Below are 14,849 nucleotides of genomic sequence, written 5' to 3'. Positions count from 1 at the left end.
TTTTTTAGTTGTAGTTGGACACAATACCTTTATTTATTTATTTTATTCTTATGTGGTGCTGAGGATCGAATCCAGGGCCTTGCACATGTAGGCTGAGCCACAACTCCAGCCCCTGGAGAGTAGCATTTTGTGTGAAATACTGCTATTCAGACTAAAAGCACCCTACCTAACATCAGCAGGATGGTGGAATAGGAGGTCCCAGCTCTCAAACCACCATAAAATCACCAATTTGAATAACAACCACTGAAAGCCCAGGAGACCAGCTAAGAGTTTCCAGATAGAGAGGGAAAAAAATCCAAAAATAGATTCACTGAAGAACAATTTCATTTTATCTACATCACCTCCCACAAAGCCAGTTCAGGGCCAAGAATGGCCCCCATGGACCACCAGTTTTTGCATCAGCAAAAGTGAGTTCCTGGATTTGATAACCTTGCTTGATTCTGCCCAAGAATGCTGTTTTGCCCCACCAAGAATAAAGGGAAACTTTGTGACTGTATAGTCTGGGGATAGGAAGGCGCAGGGAAAAGGAATAGAGGCTCAATAGCTGGCCACAGAACTTGCTAACTGGCTTTTGGACTCCACCCATACACCTCACAGGACCTGAAGACCTCAACTAGATGACAAGTACTTCCAGCACTCCATACTCCTACCCTGTAGCCACCCTCTGACTCACCCCATCAAATGGCATTTGAAAGCCCCCTGTAGACAGAAAATAGACATATGAACTGGTATTATGTGATCTACCAAATCATACAACTTATAATCACAGCAACCGTCCACTCTATACAAAACTGGGACCATGACCAAGTAAACTGAATGAGCAAGTAAGTCAAACTCTCACAGTCACTGCCCTACTCCTTCAACACTTCTTCAACCCACATAAACTGGCCTCATAAAGAGTTCCCTCTGACCTATTTAATGGAAGATAAAAAATTATAGGTCTTGTTGGCTCATAAAAGGATCTGCAGTAAGCTGCCAAGAGATGCATATGAGTAGGCTCTACTATACTTCAATTCCATTGGTAGACCTAAAACATACCAGTAAGGGGAAATTATTCTACTAGGAAGAACTTTAGAAAATATGTCCTGAGGTAAGGTTATAAACTGGTTCATTGTCAGTGGCTTATGAGTTGATGAGCTGGACAGAAACATGAAGAAAACAAATTAGAAATTTGGTTCAATTTATGGGATCAGCTGGGAGACCACAGATTTGGAAGGCTAACCAATACAATGAATACATGCCTAAAACTGGCAATCAATATCTGGTGCCATCTTCCTCAAAACATATGTTAAGAGTGGATACAAAATAGTCTCTCTATATATAGTCTTTTTTTTTTTTTACAAAATACTGGTGAATATTTTCCAAATTGGATAAAAAGCATAACATTACAGATTCATAAAGCTCAGCAATCACAAGGAGGAAAATTACAAAGGAAATCATACCTATGCACATTAGGTCAAGCTGATAAAACAAAGATAAACATCCCAAAAGTAGCTAGAGAAATTATACACCACACAAAAGAGTACAATTATGAGATTTTTTTTTTTTTTACAGTGCTAGGAATTGAACCCAGGGCCTTGTACATGCAAACATGAGCTATGTCAGTGAGCTACATCCTCAGTCCCTATATGAATTTTTCTTACTGAGATCAGGTGCTTTCAGGGTGATATGGCCATAGTCTTAAATAACTTAATGGAAGCATAGCATACATACAGAATACTACAAAAATTTAACATTTATGAACAATGACTTTTCACAAAGAAGATAACTATATAACCCACAACTAAATCAATAATTAAATTACTCTGCCCTTCATTAATTATTACTTTCTTCCCAAAGATAGTCACTATTCTGAATTCTAACAACAAAGATTAGGTTTACCAATAGTTAACTCTTATAAATTATACATAATGTGTTCTTTTTGTGTCTGGCTTCCTTTAATATGATGTTTGTTAGATTTATCCATGTCATTACCTGTGACAGTTGTTCATTCATTTTCACTACTATTTAATACTATATAAATGTCTTATAAATGTACCACTATTTATTTATTATACTGGGAATCGATCCCACAGCTGTACCACTAACTATATCCCCAGTCCTACCACAATTTATTTATCCACTTTCTGTTGATGTTTTGGCTATTATGAGGCATGCTGCTAAGGACACTATTTTATGTATCTTTTGGTGTATATTTTTTTTAAAGAGAGAGAGAGAATTTTTAATATTTATTATTATTTTTTTTAATTTTCGGCAGACACAACATCTTTGTTTGTATGTGGTGCTAAGGATTGAACCCGGGTCGCACACATGCCAGGCGAGCGCGCTACCGCTTGAGCCACATCCCCAGCCCCTTTTGGTGTATATTTATGCTTTTTTGTTGGTTGTTCTCTTATACCTAATAGCCCACTTTAGAATTTTTTGGTCCCCAAAACTTTAGTGGTTTTGAAGGAAACTTTATTGTTTTTGGAGGTCCTAATGTACAAGTTTACAAGAGAGAAATGCTTCACAAGAAATATGGTTTCAGTGAACAAGAAAGAGACGCTGCTCACTGGTAAGTTTGAACTATGACAGTAAACTAAAAGATATAAAGGGATTGTTCTTTTGGAAAGTGTGAGGGATCCCATTTAACAAGGGGAAACTGAACTGCTGCTACACAATGGAATAAGAAGTAGAAATGTGTGTCTTGTTCATAGCCCAGTTGTGCCAGGGTTGTGAGATGGTTTGCAGACAGGACAAAGAAAGCACCCAGCAATAGCATGGGAGACATGGTTTATTGGAAAGCTAACAAGAGGTCAGAGTGCTCCAAGAAGAATTCAGTGGTGATAGACTGACAGCACCTGCAAAACACTCCCCTCCTTCATGGTGTTTTGTCCAATGGCGACCAGCAGAATGAGCAATACATGCAAGAAAGTAGCTTTCTACAGATAATACTAACTTGCCCTGGTTCCCAGTGTGCATAAGAGAAAGCCACTGTCCTTTAAGATAATATGTATCTGGACTTTCCAGCCCAAACTTGCTCTCATTGTTCCCTTAACTTGGAGAGCTTTTTGGGAACAGAAAGGGACATTCAGGGACATGGTGTTTTTTTGTCCCCTTTGCTTTTAGGATGATACAACATGGAATGTAGGGTGTTAACCAAGATGCCTCTTAGAACTATACTGGCAAAAAGTTAAACACACACACACACAAAAAAAAAAAAAAATCTTGTAATAACCCCACTAAGACTTAGGTCTTAAAAAAAAAAAAAAAGAATCAGATCTTACAAAAATGTATGGTTCAATTACCTCACCTAGTAAAAGAGTTCCATTATGTGGTAGAAGAAAGCAGCTAAAATTAATCTAGGCTGCATGACCAGCTAAAAAGCAGGTTCTATGAAACTGATGGTTTTTGTTACTTCTCATATCCCAAACCATGGGGCTAGTTCTAAGGTGGCTAATGTTTTTGGTTTTGGTTAACAGCATAATCGAATTGACATCACTCTGTGATGACTTTGTATCTGATGAGAGGAAACTGCAGGGTGGAGAAGAATATGAATATTTATTTCCCCTGGTTTCCCCCATTAGAGGTTACCTTGTAACTGGATGTGTACTTTGAAAAAGGTCATCGGGTCTCTCAGAATGAACTCTCCAAAATTCTCTTTCCAGATCCTGGTAAATTCTCCTTCCTATTACCTCTTTGGGCCTAAAAGTGATCCCCAGCTGTTAACCCTACAGAACTATTCCTTATAATTCTATTATACCATACACACATATTTTTAATTAGTCCTTTTAAAAATAAGTCCTTTAAAATTATCTTAACTTGAATGTTTCATGTTTCCCATTAATACTCTTAAACATGAATGTTTTATATTTTGTATTTAGTTCTTTTCTAAAATCAACTTGGGTGTTACCATAGCCACACCATCTTTCTGTTAGTTTTGCAAGATATGCCTTTTTTGTCTTTTCTCTTTCTGCATGCTAGTATTTATCATCTCTTAATCTTTATATCTTTATAAGTCTTTATGAATCTAATGTGACAATCTTTGTCTTTTAATTGGGATAATTTACATTTAATGTAATTGCTGGTATATGAGCCTTAAAAGCTGCCATCCTGTGTTTTGTATTGTTCCATCTGGTCTACAGCCTCTTTTCTCTACTTTCTATGGGATTGATCAAGTATTTTTTATTCCATCTTTTTAATTAGTTATATTTCTTTTAATATTTTTCCAATTACTTTAGAATTTAGACCTTGGTTTCTAAAAGAAGTTTAGTGTGTATTACTACTTTTACTACTTCCTGAACAATGTAAATGCTTTGGACCATTTTATTTGCCCTCTCATTTCAATTTGTTTTATTGTTTTAAATCTGTGTTTTAACACAAATTTAGCATTGTTTTGTACAGTTAATATTCAGGCTTAACCACATATTTTTCCTTTTTATTGCTTTTAATTCCTTCCAAAATCTCATAACTTCTGAGTTCATTTTTTCTCTTCTAAAAGGCTGCTCTTTCCACTGGGGCAGGTATGCTGGTGATGAGGTCTTTATTTAATAATATATTTTGTCTTAATTTCTTAAAGTTAATTATTTTTAAGGAGGAATTCTAGGTTGTTTTCTTTCAGTACTTTGGAGAGCACACCATTTGATTTATACCTTTCTATCATTCGAGAAAGTAATTTATATTTTTCTTCTAAACGTTTAAAACTTTGCACCAGGTTTGCTACAACGTGACTAGGTATGATTTTGCCTTTTCCTTGCTTAGGATTTATAGTGTTGAACTTTTTTTGTGTGTTATTTGTTCCATGTTCTCTCTCCTCTCCTTCTGAATCTTTAATTCCACCTATAATAGACCTTTTTTATACTATCCCATGTTTCTCTTTTACTTTTTCTCCCAAATTTTCTATCCCTTTTGTTTCTCTATAAATCTATCTGCATATTTTCCTCTGAACTTTCTTTGATTTCCCTAATTTGTCTTTAGCTTTATATAATTGGCTATTAAATCTATCCAATGATTTTTACTAAGTATTTCAGTTATAGAATTTCCATTTGGTTCTTTGTGTTTCCAGTCTCTACAATTATTCCTAACTTTAAAAAGTTCCTGAATATGTTAATCATAGTTACTTTATTTTTTATTTATTTATTTATTTATTTTTAATATTTATTTTTTAGTTCTCAGCGGACACAACATCTTTGTTGGTATGTGGTGCTGAGGATCGAACCCGGGCCACACGCATGCCAGGCGAGCGCGCTACGGCTTGAGCCACATCCCCAGCCCTCATAGTTACTTTAAATAATAAATATTTTTAAAAATAATTATTACCTCATAATCCTTATGAGTTCTGTTTCTATAACTTCTTTTTCACTGGTCTTATCTTTTCATGTACTGGTGACTTACATGTGCTGGACATTGCATATAGAATATTGTAGAGGTATTTTGAGACTCTGGATAACATTACTTTCCTTGATAGAGGATTTTTAAAAATTCTGTTCGGTAGCTAGACTAAGGTCTTTACAGTCCAATTCAGGACAAGTATGATTCAGTTCCAGGAAAGTTCTAATTTATTTTCAGTACAGTCTGATTCTTAAAGCACAGCACTTTACAATCTCAACTGAAAACCTGAGGTATCATCTCTTCCACGGAGAACCCTAAACTTTAGTTGTTTTTCTTCCCATTCTTACCCAGTCTTATGAACTTATGAAAAGTTCATAAGTTCACTTTCTTGGTTGTTTTTGGAAAAACCAGGTACCTCCAAGGGAAAGAGCCCTAAATGCTGCAGGCATCTCTACTCCCTCTTCCTGTCCTAGATATTGGCCCTGCAATGCCTTTAAACAGGGGTATTTATTTGTTTTGTTTTAATCTAGTTTTTCTAGTTATTCAAGCAGAAGTATAGACAAAACCATCTAATTCTTCATTACCAGAATTCTAGGGGTTTCTTTCTTTTTCCTCCCTCTCCCCTATCTTTTTTTTGGGGGGGCAAGGGGAGTCCAGATTGTGGGGAGGACTCATGCATATTAATCATTCACTCTCCCGCTGACTTACACCACAAGCCCAATAACTCCTTTTTAATGTCAACAATTTTACTAAAACCTCCCTACCCATCTGAGTTAAAATACACAAGGTAGTTATTGTATATATGTTTAGTTTACAGATAATGTTTGGTACACACATATCCGGAACCACTGTAATAGCTGTCACTCAATAATTTATAACTCAAGGGCTGGGGCTGTAGCTCAGTGGCAGAGCACTTGCCTAGCATGTGTGAGGAACTGGGTTCAATCCTTAGCACTGCATAAAATAAACAAAGAAAATAAAGTATGTTGTCCATACACAACTACAAAAAAAATTTTAAAAAAGAATTTGTAACTCAAAGGAAAATACTGATAAAAACAAAAGCATATTCTCAGAAATGTCAAAGTATGTTTCCAGTTTGATTAGAGATGTCATGCATTAAAGTAGAGATAAAGTTCTTATTTCGACCTTCTATATAATAAGAAGCCATTTAAAACTTCATTATGCTGTATTATAAAGGAAGCTTTTTATCTGATGGTGCCATGCAAAATAGACTTGAGAAGGAAGAACAGAGGCAGAGAAACTCACAAGACATCTACAGTAATGGACCAAGTATGAGTTGATGAGAAGTGTCATAGTGTAATGACAAGAATGTTGATGTTAGAATCATAGGACTAATAGTAATTACTGGTCCTGTCACATTAGTCAGTCATTTAACCTGTCTGATGCCGCTTCCTTATTTACATCCTAATCACCTTATAGGCCCCTCAATAAACATTTGTATGAAATGTTAATAACATCTGTTTAACTCATGAAGTGGCTACATAAATATGATGAAAAAAAATTTAAATATAAAATGTAAAATTTAAAATGCATTAAGGCCTAAAGAAGAAGAAACAAAGAGAGATAAAGAAAAAGAAGGTGAGGTGGGCACAGTGGTGCACGCTTGTAATCCCAGCAGCTCCGGAGAAGTTGAGGCAGGAGGATCCCAAGTTCAAAGCCAGCTTCAATAAAAGTGAGGCAATAAGCAACTCAGTGAGACCCTATCTCTAAGTAAAATACAAAATAGGGCGGGGGATGTGGCTCAGTAGTGCCCCTGAGTTCAATCCCGAGTACCCTCCCCCGGCAAAAAAAGGTGAAAGAAAAAGATTGATGTATTGAATCTTGGTGACTAGAAAAGTGTACTCACCTAAGTAGGTCAGTCAGGAGAGGAACAGATTTTTGGAAACCAAGACAAGGACTACAGAAAAAAACTGTTTCATTTAATTTTAATTATAGAAACTTCATCCAGCAGGGCAGTTCTCTATTTCAAATATTAGTTTCCTATGAGATTTATTCAATCTTGTTCAAAGAATTTTAAGAATTCCTAAAGAGAGAAAGAAGTTATCTCCTGGGAGCCTGTATCGCCTCCTCATTTAAAACAACAACAACAAAGAAAATGCCTGTAGCTGCTGAAGTTCCACTATTCTATAAAATTTATTAGTAAAGTGATGACATAAGGCATTATTTACAGATGATTTGTTAGGTTCCTCCAGTTTAATCCACAACTGCTATTCTTCATATGTACCCTTTAAATGGTTGTCAATACCAGTAGCTTAAGGTACTAGTAGTTTGCATTTTCTTTAGCTTCTACTCAAATTCCAGTTCCATATGAGACATAATCAAATGCCTTATTGAAAATCAAGTGCCTGATGTTTCTTTTACATTTTAAATGTACATACCTTTCATTTAGACCCTAAAAGGTAAGACAGTGTCTATCTTCTTTAATTCCCTAGGCAGTTTCTCCTATTATTTTTTTTTTTTTACATTAAAGTATAATGGAGCTGGTATGGAGGTGCAAGCCTATAATCCCTCTGCTATGGGAAGCTGAGGAAGGAAGGATTAAAAATTCAAAGCCAGACTGAGACTGTAGCTCAGTGGTAGAGTGCTTGCCTTGCACATGTGAGGCAGGTTTCTATCCTTAGATATTGTGCCCGTCTACAACTTAAAAATAAATAAATAAATAAAAGTTCAAAGCCCTCCTCATCAATTTAGCAAGGTCCTCAACAACTTAGTGAAACCCACTCTCAAAAATAAGGAAGGGCTGGGGAAAAACTGGCCAAAAAAAAAAAAAAAAGTGGCAAAACTCCCAAGTTCAATCCCTATTACAATCACAAAAAAGTGTGTGTGTGTGTTTCAGAAGTAGCTCTTTTACACTGAGAATTTGTCCTACACTACCAAATTTACTTAGTTATCTCTGGATGACTTGTATTTTACTAAATCTGGGGACTTAAGTTCCTAATAATATTTGATATCTTTGGTAATTTTGGATAGAAAGTCTTCATCCAATAAAAAGCCAACTTGGGGGTTAGAACAAATTCTCCTCTGCATCTTTTTTGCTCCCTTTCATTTATTCTAGTTTCCTTTACATAAATAAAACATTACACGGAAATATTTGCTTTTTCTAATTTTTTTTGCCAAGTAAAATTTTATGTACTTAACATCCTTTCTACTTCTATTTCAAACAAAATATTTTATGCTTGTACTTGAAACCACAGACATGTATTAGCACCCCCTCTTGAACCTTAGAGAACCTGGAAGTAAACGAAAAAAATTGAGCAATGGGAAAATAGGTATTGTAAGCTTTATTCTGTGGCAAAAATATTTCTCTCTTATTGAGGAGTTAAGTATTTCACAGAGGTGAATCCTCCATGACTGAAGCTTCAGCTATTCCCTATGGATAGTAAGTAATGCAGTCTGAAGGGCCCTGTCATCACTGTCTGCTGGCAACTGTTTAATAACCAATTCTGGAGGCAGGAATGGTGAATCTCTTATCAGTAGTATCTGAAGATTTCCCTCAAATAAGTATATCTACTGTGGGCTATCACAGGACATCACTAGATGCAGAGTTGAGAAAGAGGTACACACCATCAAACTATTATATAATACTTCTACCATGAGAATCCCTTAGATATGACTACCAAAGCATGCTAGTAGATACTCAAATGTTAGTACAATGATGAAAGTGAGTTTGAGTATTCATTATTGAGTCTTATTAGATGTCAATATAAATTTCTGCTTATATTTAATATTTTTTTAAAGAGAGAGTGAGAGAGAGGGAGAGAGAGAGGAGAGAGAGAATTTTAATATTTATTTTTTAGTTATCAGCGGACACAACATCTTTGTATGTGGTGCTGAGGATCGAACCCGGGCCGCACGCATGCCAGGCGAGCGCGCTACCGCTTGAGCCACATCCCCAGCCCCTATATTTAATATTTAATAATAGCTGTTTTTAACATTCTGCCTGCAAAATTCCTAAATTTTTGAAATTGGTACTTATAAGCCAGTCCTAGCTCACCACTGTCTATTCTCTGAGTTTTGGAAGTGATGTGGGGACTAGCCAATACAAATTGAGCTGGTTCTGCTAACTAATGATAGAATAAATTAAGGACTCAGATTTATATAGTCAACCATTATGCTATGTCACAGTAAAGTAGTTCATGCATTTTTCATACTTCTCCACTTTCATATTGCCTTGTTATGACTTTATTAATTTTAAAACTCTTTTATGGCTGCTGTTGGCCTTTAATCTGTATTTCCTGTAAATAAATACTGACAAAGGAATCCTGTTTATAATACACACACATCAAAGATCTATATGTGACAAAGAAGCTTGAGTTGAGGCGAGTATCCTGGTTTATCCAGGTGGATCTAATGTAATCAACAAAGGATCTTAAAAGAAAGAGGAGGCAAAGAGTGTGTCAGAATGATGAGATGTAAGGAAGACTCAATCAATCATTGTTGGCTATAAAGACAGTGTTCACAAGACAAAGAATGAGATAGCATCTAGAAGCTGGGAAGGGTAAGAACATAATTCTGTCCTAAGACCTCCAGAAAGGAATGCAGCCCTGCCAGATTTTAGTCTGGTATGACCTATTTTAGACTTTTGGCTTCCACATTCCAATTTTTCTTTAAAATACACAATTTTGCATGGCTTAACAATGGGGACATAATCTGAGAAATAGGCCATTAAGTAATTTCCTCTGTGTGGACATCATAGAGTGAACTTACACAAACCTATATGGTAGAAGCCAATCAATCAATGCTGCCTCTTGATTTGATCAAGAGATGTGGTAAATTGGGCATAGTGGTACATGCCTGTAATCCCAGATATTGGGGAGGCAGAAGCAAGGAATATAAATTCACATCCAGACTCAGCAACTTAGTATGACTCATCTCAAAATAAAAATAAAAATAAACTGGGGATGTACTCAGTGGTAAAGCATCCCTAGGTTCAATCCCCATTACCAAACAAAAGAGAGGTGGTAAACATGAGATGTTATGAAGCTGTTGCTTATATAACACAGCATACTGTTTTATAGTGAAGTTTTTAATAAGTATACTCTAATATACAAATATTATGAAATGCATTTAAAGGACCAGGCAGGGAGGTACACACCTGGAATCCCAGCAACTCTGGAGGCTGAGACATGAGGATCACAACTTGGAGACCCACCTCAGCAACTTAGCAAGGCCCTAAGTAACTTAATGAGACCCCTTGTCTCAAAATAAAAAATAAAAACCGGGGATGTGGCTCAGTGGTTAAGCACCCCTGGGTTCAATCACCCAGTACCAAAAGAAAAAAAAATGCACTTAAAGGCTTTCTTCTTTCACTTTCAACTCTAGAATAAGATTTACTGCTTTATCTGTCTTACCTGCTTAGTGTTTCTTGACTTGAGTACTCAAAGAGTCAAAAGGTCTTAACAAATTTCACTTCAGGTATATGACAAAAGAATTTTAGTAACCTCTATCTTGATCAGTATTTCCAAAACTAGATACTCTACTTTTTTGTTTTGTGATTTATATCAGTAATCTATAGTAATTCCTATAAAGTTATAACTAGATACTCTGTGATTTCAGATTCTATGCAGTATTTAGGTTTATGATCTGTTGGCAGCACTTAATAGTACTTTGTCTTGGGAAAATTAGATAAAAAATATTCTGGGTAGAATTTCTGCCATGTGAAAACCAAATGACATCAAAGAATGAAAAAGGTGTCCTAATGGTTCTGGGACAATTGTCATATGGAACATAGCAATTAGTATAGATGTGACAAATTTAAAAAATAACTTATTTAGGTAGTTTGCCTGTATTTGTTTCAAGAAGCAATTTAATTTGCAAAAAATTAAAATCATATAGTACATAGATATTTTATTAGCTTACATTGTTCTATGTCTAATATGTAATAGGTAAACTTTAGTTTCATAGTTCTTTAAGAGCTAAGTGCACAGGGAATTCACACATTTACGTTTTAAGTTATTTATATTAGAATGGTATACTTTATTATGATTTTGTTATATGCATGGAGAGGAAATTCTAAAAAAATGCTTTTAGGCAAGTACTATTCAGTAACTAATTTTTCTTAGGGCAAGTATCTTAGCTCTTTTTCACAATCATATCTCATCTGGATTATTTCATTAGCACCTTAACTGTTCTCCTTACCTCTAATCTCTACCCTTACATACAATTTTGATACACCCTTATTGCTATTATAGTTTTTTGTGAATAAAAATCTGATCAAGTCATTTTTATAAATTCAATTTCCCCATTCTTTCCATTTCAGAATAAAAGTATATAGTTGTATCTTTTAACTGTCTTTGTTCTTCTCATCTTTTCTCATGTCCTCTTTTTTTAGTATTTTTTAGCTGTTGATGGACCTTTATTTTATTCATTTATTCATATGCGATGCTGAGAATCGAACCCAGTGCCTCACACATGGTAGGCAAATGCTCTATCACTAGGCCACAACCCTAGTCCTCTCCTGTCCTCTTATTTCTCTCTCTCTCTCTCTCTCTCACCCCCACACACATGCGCCCGTGTACTTGTGGTTTCCCAAACTTTCCAGGTCATCTCTGAGACTTTGCATGTTGTTCCCTCCACCTAGGAGTCTTCCTTTTTCTTTTCTTTTTTTTCCCCCCACCTTTGCCTCAGCTTGTTTTTTTCACACTCATTTTAATAAACTCTCTTCTTCAAGAAACTTTCCCGGACCAACCGCAGCTAAGTTAGATACAATAATACAGCTCTATACACACATTTATGTCCTTAAAAACAATCCATTGTGTTGTCAGATGCTTACTGGTCTTCCTACTTATAAGAATTTCTTATAGATGTTATCTGGGTTTTTCAACTATGTATCTTCAGTACCTAGGAGAGTGCCTAGCACATAATAGTCATTACATTTTTTTAAAATACGTGTTTAGTGAAATGGGAGTAGTTTTTTGTTGTTGTTTTGTTTGTTTTTTTGGTAGTTGTAGATGGACAGCATACCTTTATGTTTTTCATTGTTTTTTATGTGGTGCTAAGGATTGAACCCAGTGCCTCACACATGCTACACAAGTGCTGACACTGAGCTGCAGCCTCAAACCCAGAAATCTCTATTGCATTAACATTCTTTGACTTAGACCCCCACACAACCTACTCAGACCTAAACATCACTGATTAACAATGTGAATGACAATCTCTTTATGCTACTTTACATCAAAAGCAAGACTGGGGCTGGGGTTGTGGCTCAGTGGTAGAGCGCTCGCCTAGCATGCATGAGGCACTGGGTTCGATCCTCAGCACCACTTAAATGTAAAATAAAATTATCCACCTAAACTTAAGAATAAATATTTTTAGGGTTGGGGATGTGGCTCAAGCGGTAGCACGCTCGCATGCGTGCGGCCCAGGTTCGATCCTCAGCACCACATACAAACAAAGATGTTGTGTCCACCGGAAACTAAAAAATATTTAAAAAATTCTCTCTCTCTCTCTCAAAAAAAGAAAGCAAGATTGTTTAAAAATATGTTATCATGTTACCATGAATAGAACAATGTTACAGTAACTAAATTTCAAGCTAGCAAGTATAGGAAGGCCAATAAAGTCACATTAAACTGAACAAATATAATGGTGTTAGCTGGAATTCTGTGTGTTTTACAGGCAGGAGACCTTATAGTGATGAGGAGTGTTTTAATAAGGGTTTTCCGAGAAAACAGAAACAATGGAATTGGCTCACATTGGAGGCCCTGAAGTCCCACATCTTTTATCTGCAAAATGAAGAATGAAAGTCAGTGGTATATTGATAAAAGTCCAAAGGCCTGAGAACGGGAGGGGGAGGGAGCAATGCTGCAAGTCACAGTTTGAACCCAGTGGTCAGAGTACTAGAAATGGTGATGTCTGAGGGCAGATGTTGTACCTCAAACAGGAAGTAAATTCACCCTTCCTGTGCCATTTTGTTTTGTGTAGACCCTCAAGGCATTGAATAAAGCTCACTCACATTGTTGAAGATAATCTTATTTACTCGCTTAGTCCACTGACTCAAAAGCTAATCTATCCCAGAAAAACTCATGGGTACATCCAGAAACCATATATTATCAGCCATCTGGGGAATCCCTAGGCCCAATCAAGTTAACACATAAGTTAACCACAAGTCCACTTGATGTCAACTTGTTACCCATATGAATCTCCTTAAACTATACATAATCTTCAAATAAAGACAATAAGGTCTTGGGTTGCGACTCAGTAGTAGAACGCTTGCCTAGCATGCATGAGGGACTAGGTTCAATCCTCAGCACCACATAAAATGAATAAAAGGTATTGTGTCTATCTATAACCACCCACCCACAAGCACACACACACACACACACACATATATACAGATATATGCATATATATAAACACACTAACACACAATAAGGTCATAATTTTGCCTGATGTGATAAGCAACTGTCTGTCATTCTTCTGAAAATAGACTAACCCCTTCAGCAGAGGATGTGAAGTGTGAGTACTACTTAACTTTTCTTTTTTTTATATATATTTATTTATTTTTTTAGTTTTCGGCAGACACAACATCTTTGTTTGTATGTGGTGCTGAGGATCGAACCCGGGCCGCACGCATGCCAGACGAGCGCGCTACCACTTGAGCCACATCCCCAGCCCAGTACTTAACTTTTCTTCTGGCATTAAATACTATGATGAAAAATTAATAATACTTAAATATTGATATAGTTAAAACATCTTGTTACATAACTGCATGAGAAAACAGATATTTGCTTAACCTATACACATGCACACATACATACACACACACATATTTATAATAAGATAAGGAATACTCATGACAAGGAAAAAGAGAAAAAGCCTTCCTCCTCATTCTTGGTTCACAGGACTTACTTTAAGAACACTTTAAATTTGCTTTTAACATTTGCATTCCCACTTCTTTCTCTCTCCAGCTCTCTTTTGTCCTTAATTATAGCCCTATTCAATCCAGGGGTAGACACTTAGTCCTACCTCCAAAATGCCCCAAAATAATCTTCCCTGTTTCTCCATTAGTGCAGAACAGAAAGTATAAGGAAAACTAAATGCATACAAATGAATGTCTAAAAACGTTTGGATTTTTTGTCTGAATTTCTCCTGAAGCATCAAACTTCCAGCACTATGAGGCGTGGAGAACTCTTCTTTTTTATATGGGTCTTTTTGTAAGACAGGGAATCCATCATTCTATTCCATTACCAAACTACTTGTTAACTTTGAGATTTGAAATTTAACATCCATTGATGATAGAGTATTGCTGATATTGTCAGGCTTCTTCATCACCAAATGAACCAAATTCTGGAAATAAGCACTTCTTTTGGACGTAGAGGAATGTTTCTCAATGACTTTCATTCTTTTTTCTTCCTTTTCTTTTGTGGTGCTGGGGATTGAACCCAGGGCTTTGTGCATGAGAGACAAGCACTACCAACTGAGCAATATCCCCAGCCCTCATTCTTTCTTTTAATGCCACGTGTTTCACTGTTTTTGTGCAATGATAGAATCTTCAACAGGTGCTACATAGTACAGTCATC

The sequence above is a fragment of the Urocitellus parryii genome, chromosome 10 (assembly GCF_045843805.1).
Source record: "Urocitellus parryii isolate mUroPar1 chromosome 10, mUroPar1.hap1, whole genome shotgun sequence".
NCBI classification, from domain to species: Eukaryota; Metazoa; Chordata; class Mammalia; order Rodentia; family Sciuridae; genus Urocitellus; species Urocitellus parryii.
Note: the sequence above shows the minus strand (reverse complement) of the source record.